This window comes from Pinus tabuliformis, chromosome 6, assembly GCF_031772625.1.
Source record: "Pinus tabuliformis cultivar Carrire ecotype Pingquan chromosome 6, CPIR1, whole genome shotgun sequence".
NCBI lineage: Eukaryota > Viridiplantae > Streptophyta > Pinopsida > Pinales > Pinaceae > Pinus > Pinus tabuliformis.
In genome coordinates this window covers 1,706,379,001-1,706,386,177 of record NC_142292.1, presented here as the reverse complement: position 1 = coordinate 1,706,386,177, position 7,177 = coordinate 1,706,379,001, and positions in this window count along the sequence as shown.

The following is a 7,177-nucleotide window of genomic DNA, read 5'->3' as shown; positions in this document are numbered from 1 at the left end:
ACGCAAGGATAGTAGTCAGATTCGATTTATCAACTCCTCGGTAGTTGAGTAATTTTAATAGTCCCATCCTTGAATAGTGCTGCCAGCTCATTAACATCATCACGCTGACTTGTTTTTTGCTAGGCATCATTCGTCATGATTCTGCAAGAGAATTCAGTTAGCAAACCATCTAAGCAATGTTCCCATAGGATTGTGCTTCATTAATCAACATTTCAATCAGACATGCTAATTTGATATACCTTCATTATTTTGAGATATAAATCAACCCTATAAAAGCTATGAAATGGATAAAAAGGAATAGGTAAAGGTGAGTGAAAATGGGTAATTTTATCGACCAACAACTCCCCCCATTTGGTTTGGTTGCATGTCCTCATGCAAACTATTTCCTGTGCAGATCAGGGTTAGACCCACTATGACTGGCATGAAGCTGAGTAAGATAATATTGTTTTGTCATATCAGTCCGAGGGAGCTTAAATCCATTTGAGTGAACAATATCCTTCCACCAGTATTCATCCACAATATAAGTCGGACCATATTGATAAGAAGGAAACTAGATAATAGGAAATTGGAACCTTAACCCCAGCCAACAAACTCCACAGTGTTGTATGTAAGCAATGTAGCATGGAACTCTCCCCAATGCTCTGACAAAGTTGGGTGCCCCAAAGGGCTCTTGTACTCGTACTGCTAATGAAGAGAGCATCCAACACTTCTCACAAGTGTCCTTGGCTTCTTCTTGAAAAGTGTAGATTTATCTTGTGCACATGTCGACACACCATCTTTGTGTCCTGAGCATTTAGTATTTTCATCCTTATAGTTTGAGAAACCGATGATGTTTAGTGAAAATATCCCCATAATGGAAATGCTCCATTCTGACCATCAATGGATGATTTTCCTAGTTTTCCTCGAATGTATCCGGGGCCCTTTTCCACTTGACTTGATGAATCACAAAAGATGTAAAAGCTCTCAACTGAATATATCCTACAAATGACACTGGATTGAATGACTGGTCAGTTCGCAATATATAATCGTTCATGTATAATTCACATAGCAAATGCTGGTTAATATGATTGTGAACTCTCAGAATCCTTAGCAACTACATGGGATCTTCTATGTTGTGACTTATCTCCTGGTGAGTACTTTCTAGGTAGAAAAAAAATATTGTTTATGAAGGAAAAGGGCATAAGAGTTAGCAAGGGGCCTACATGCCATTATTTGTAGTGTTAATGTGAACATTTCATCCTTATCAGTTTTCAATAACTGGACCTCTCCCTGCAACTCTTTGATCTCATTTTGCAACTCTTCTTGTTGTTGTTTAGCCTGTTCAATTTGAGTAGTATAATCAGTAGCCACCCTTGTTGCATTCACTTGAATCTCCTTTATTTATTTCCAATGGGACTTCATGGGATTTGATCCATGCTAGAAATTGAAAGCAGTGGCCTCCCATTTCTGGATTTCTGCCACCAAAAGAAACTCCCGAGCTTCTTCAAGATGGATGAGTGTCTCGGTTTGTGTAGATGTTGAGGTCAAATCCTTATCCTCTGTCTGTACTACCACAGAAAATGTCCTGCTAGTTCCAGGGGTTGCGTTTTCATGGTCAGTATTAAATTTTCACTTTCTTTCCTGTTTCCAGAACTACATCACCCGTTTCCTTAGTTTAGTAATTTCTATCTTCAACTGAATATTTTCTTTGAAAAACAGTTGATACTGACTCTGAATGGGGGCTTTCATTTTTTCAAGTTCCTCAACAAATTCCTATTTCACCATGACTTCCTCTATTTGTCTCGGGGCTAGTACTGGTCCTTATGGAGCAGCATCAGAAAACTCATAAATCGGTGCCTATTTTATCACAAATTCCTCCATTTGTTCAGATGTTGGTACTCATGGAGTGGAATCGACACATCCTTCTGCAAACTTTGGTAGCACTGAATTTCCTTCTATTTTCTCAGAAGTCGGTAATGGTTCTTGAGGAGCATTACTAGAAACACTTTCTTCCTCCAATCATTATAAGGCTGATATTGGTTCTTGTGGAGTAGTGTCAACCACGACCTATTTTTGTGAGATGGTTTCATAACATTTGGTGTGAGAGCTTTGGATTCTAGGGTTTTGCTGCTCCAAACAAGTCATCGTGGAATTTTCACTATAACTTTTTCTCTATGAAGTTTCAGAAGCCAAAAGAAAACCCATTTGAGCCGAAATCATTCTAAACCTCGGGTACAAATTTTAGATCTTGTCTCGCTATAGTTTTTCAGATATGATATGAGGAAGTTAGTGTTTTGCAAGCTCCAGAATTCCATCTCAAACAGGTCATCATGGAATGTTCACTATAATTTTGTTTCTATGAAGGTTCAAACTTTGAAATTAAAACTCATTTGAGTTGAAATCTTGGTGAAGTTCGGGCCCGAGTTATAGATCTTGATTCACTATATTTTCGGAGATATGGTCCAAGACATTTAGGTTTTGTGCAGGCTCCCGAATTACATCCCAAACAGGTGACCTTGGGAAAATTGTCATAACTTTCTCACTGAGCATCAGATTGAAATTTCGTAAGAAGTTACAGGAAGAGGATGGACTATAATTCTCTTTGTATTGTTTTCAGGTTCGGAGTTAGAAACAGTGACGTGTGGCACTTCATACAAGTTTGCTCTACTAGAAAAGTATATAATCAGGTCATCTTGAGAGATTGGGCATAACTCTTCCTTGGAGAATCCAATTTCGATCAGACTTGTGACATTGGAAGGAGGATGTAGAGGGATATTGTAGGTCACAATTCTAGACATTGGAGATCCGAACTTTCATAGATAAAACAGATTCAAGATTGAGATCCTAAAAGCAAGAAAAAGAATGACTCGAATCAAGAAAATAGAAACACCTAGTAATCAAAATTGGATGGATGATTTGAAGAATGCGATTGAAGCTAAGATAAATAGTTTTATCTATGCCATGGAAGCTGATATTGATGGTATGGAAGCATATTGGAAGAAAGGCATGGAAGATTTGAAGAAAGACATGGAAGGTTTGAAAGAAGGAGGGACAAAGCTGCTACAAGAAAGGACTCCTAATGGCGAAAAGGCAGTAGAGGAAACTCATGATGAGAACAAAATTAATGTAATCATGATTTCATAGAATCTAATGTTGGACTGAAGACCCAACATATTGCAAAGATTGATATGAGGAATTTTTATGGCAAGGATCCTGTAACATGGATACTATAGATGGAGGAATATTTTGATCTCCATAATGTGCAAAACTCACAAAAGGTATGCATTGCAACTTTACTTTTGGAACCAAATCAGTGTGTATGGTATGGATGGATTTTCTCTCGTAAACAATTTGTCACTTGGGCAATTTTTACATAAGAATTGATAGCACATTATGAGGATACAAAAAGTAACACCTTTTTTAGCCTATTGATAAATCTCAAACAAAAGGGTTCAATGATGGAGCACATTGAGGACTTCCAAAAATTGAATATAAGGGTAAAAGATATTCCAAAGGAGCATAGGATTGATGTGTTCATAGGGAATTTAAAGGATAACATTCAACATGAGGTTTTTCTTTGGGAACCTAATTCATTAGAGAAGGCATTCATGCTAGAAAGAAAAATTGAAAGAAAAATTATGGCAACAAGAAATCCTACCACTCATAATTATAAAGATGGAAGTGTTGTTTCTCCTACCCTTCCATAACCTACAAGGTTGACACCACAACAATTGGAAGAAAGAGGTGAAAACGACCTTTATTACAATTGTGATAGAAAATACACTGAAGGTCATAAGTGTGCTGAGAAGAAATTATTTTACATTGATTGTGAAGAGGAGGAAGAAAAGGATCAAGAAATGTCAAAAGAAGATGATATACACCAGGAACCAACCCCAAAGAAAGAAGAAGTGAATCTGACCATATCTTGTAATGCATTGGCAAGAATTACCACTCCTCAAACTCTGAATATAGAAGGACATATCAAGAAGAAAAAGGATAACCTCACTTTCGTGTAGAATCGAATGAAACAATAGGAAGATCAAACATCGTAGCGAAATAAGTTTTGATATAGGTGACTGGGTATTTTTACGAATACAACCATGCAAACAAATGTCCCTCAAGCAATATAAGAAGGATAATAAATTATAACCAAAGTACTATTGCCCTTACAAGGTGTTGTGAAGGATTGGTACTATGGCATACAAATTGAAGCTTCCTGATCTTCCTGAGTGCCCCCAGTTTTCCATGTTTCATTCTTAAAGAAGGTTATAGGTGACAAGTTCCTAGTTTAAACAATATTGTTAGAACTTGATGAGGAAGGAAAAATCATATTGGAACATGAAGCAGTCATAGAAACAAGAACCCGATAGCTACGAAATCGATCAATTTCAAAGCATCTCATCAAGTGGAAGAACTTACCCACTGAAGATTCCACATGGGATGATGAGAATTTTATACAGAAGCATCCAAAACTACTTAAGCATTGAGGGCAACGCTTTTTGAAGGAGAGGGGCATGTTAGGTCCCTATACTACTAGTGTAATCCCTTGTTATTATTAATGCAGCCCCCGTGTTATATAGTTGTGCCCATGTAGTCCCCATATTGTTATTATTGTGCCCCATAGAAGCCCACTACTGTTATTGTTGTGCCCCTATGTAATATTATTGTTATGTAGGCTCTAATTGTATTGGGACCCCTTAGACTCCTATATATATAAAGGAGGTCTTTTCATTTGTATCATCCAAGAATTATTCATTTGTGTAATGTAAAGGAGGTTTCCCCTTTGAAGAGGCTGATTTGAAGTCGTTGATCTATCTTTTCTATCTTTTTGTGAGTTGGTTTCATAACACTGGACCTCTCCCTGCAACTCTTTGATCTCATTATGTAGCTCTTCTTGTTGTTGTTTAGCCTGTTCAATATGAGTGGTATAATTGGTAGCCACCTTTGTTGCATTCTCACGAATCTCCTTTCTTTCTTTCTTTCCAATGGGCCTTCATGGGAATTGATCCATGCCGGAAACTGAAAGTAGTGGCCTTCCATTTCTGGATTTCTGCAACCAAAAGAAACTCTGGAGCTTCTTCAAGATGGATGAGTGTCTCGGTTTTTGTAGATGCTGAGGTCATCTCCTTATCCTTCGTCTGTACTACCACCAAAACTGTCTCGCTAGTTCCAGGGGTTGCGGTTGCATGGTCAGTATTATTTTTTCACTTTATTTCCCATTTCCCAAACCACATCACTCGTTTCTTTAGTTTAGTAATTTTTATATTCAACTGAATGTTTTCTTTGAACAACAATTGATATCGGCTCTTAAAGGGGGCTTTCATTTTTCAAAGTTCCTCAAAAAATTCTTGTTTCACCATGACTTCCTCTATTTGTCTCAAGGATGGTACTGGTCCTTATGGAGCAGCATCAGAAAAATCATCAACTGGTTCCTATTTTATCATGAATTCCTCCATTTGTTCTAATGTCGGTACTCGTGGAGAGGCATATATACATCCTTTTTCAAACTTTGGCATTGCCGAATTTCCTTCTATTTGCTCAGAAGCTGGTACTGGTTCTTGCGGAGCATTACCAGAAACACTTTCTTCCTCCAATCGTTCTAAGGCTGATATTGGTTCTTATGGAGTAGTGTCAACCACAACCTCTTCCCCTATTTGCTCAAGAACTGATACTGGTTCTTGCGGAATAGTATCAATGACCACTTCTCCTTCCATGTGCTCTGAGACTGATACTGGTTCTTATGGAGTAGTATCAATGGCAACCTCTTCCTCCATTTTCTCAAGAGATGATACTGGTTCTTGTGGAACAACATCAACGACAACCTCTTCTTTCATTTTTTCAGAGGCTAACACTGGTTCTTGTGGAGCAGTATCAAAAACAACTCCTTCCTCCATTTGCTCTGGTATCGATACTGGTTCTTGTGGAATATTATCAACAACAATCTCTTCTTCCACTTGTTCAGAGGCTAACACTGGTTCAGAGGCTAACACTTGTTAAAATTGGTCAAGTAACATCATATTGAAGTTGGCCATAATCATCACTACCAACATTTTTCTTGGAAATTTTAGGCCCTCAATAAGTCCATCATCTTGTTTTGAAATATATAAATAAATTTTGTCTCATCTTATAAATACACCATTATGTGTAATGGTTTTATCTTATTAATCTAGGTTTTTGTTTATGTATGATTAAGAACTAGAATCAAATTTACATAATGGGATCATTCAAAATTTGTTTATGTCATATTTCAGAAATGTTATTAAAGTTATATCATGTAATTATTTATAACATATATTAAAATTTTGAATATATTTATTTACTTTAAATAAATATTTTATTCATAACATATTACAATGAAATAATATATATTTTATTGGAAAGTAATTTTCAATATTATTAAATAAAATAAAGATATTTTCTTGGATGGCAGTTGGTTTATCGTTTTGGGTATCTCTTCTAATAACCAAACTGATGGAAGCCAAACCTAACTTTTTTTCAAGGATTGAATTTAGCACACAATTTTTGTGTTAAGAATTAAATTTTAGAGAACTTTAACATCAAACCATTGGACTATAAACTTGTTTTGATTTTTAAGAGAATTAGACAAGTCATGCATTGTTTTATCATTTGCTTAAGGAAAACAATATTTAGGTTGATTAATATACAAACACATCTTAAAAAAGGTATTATTGTCATAGCCTTGTTTACCACTCCACTATAGTGAGAGAGACCCAAGTTCAACATATCTTGATTGTTGGCCAAAATGCATCCTCTTGAACCCTTTCTTTTACTTGTATGGGTATTACAAGGGAGTTATTCTATGTTAAAGGGGAGAAATTACATAGTTGAGTAATTTCTCATAATAATTTTGTCGCAATTTCGTAATTGATAAAAAGGTCTTCCAATCTATCATTTCCAAGGAGATCAACTTGACCTTTTCATGTATGAGTTGACTAGGGGTCCATTTTTATAAAAGTCTCCTAACTTCTCAATCTCCTAGGTGACCAGATACATTCCATTGGAGGATATAATGAACCTATATAATCTGACCCTATTAAGAGGAAAGGGGTTAGGTATAATTAGATTAATATTTAGTTAGTTGAAATTAGAGAGAGTGCTCTGCTATATTTTTGTGTGCCTAGAGACTATCCCTTATCTAGGAGGTGGCTAGGATTGAAAGTTGAGGAGGAGTATTGAT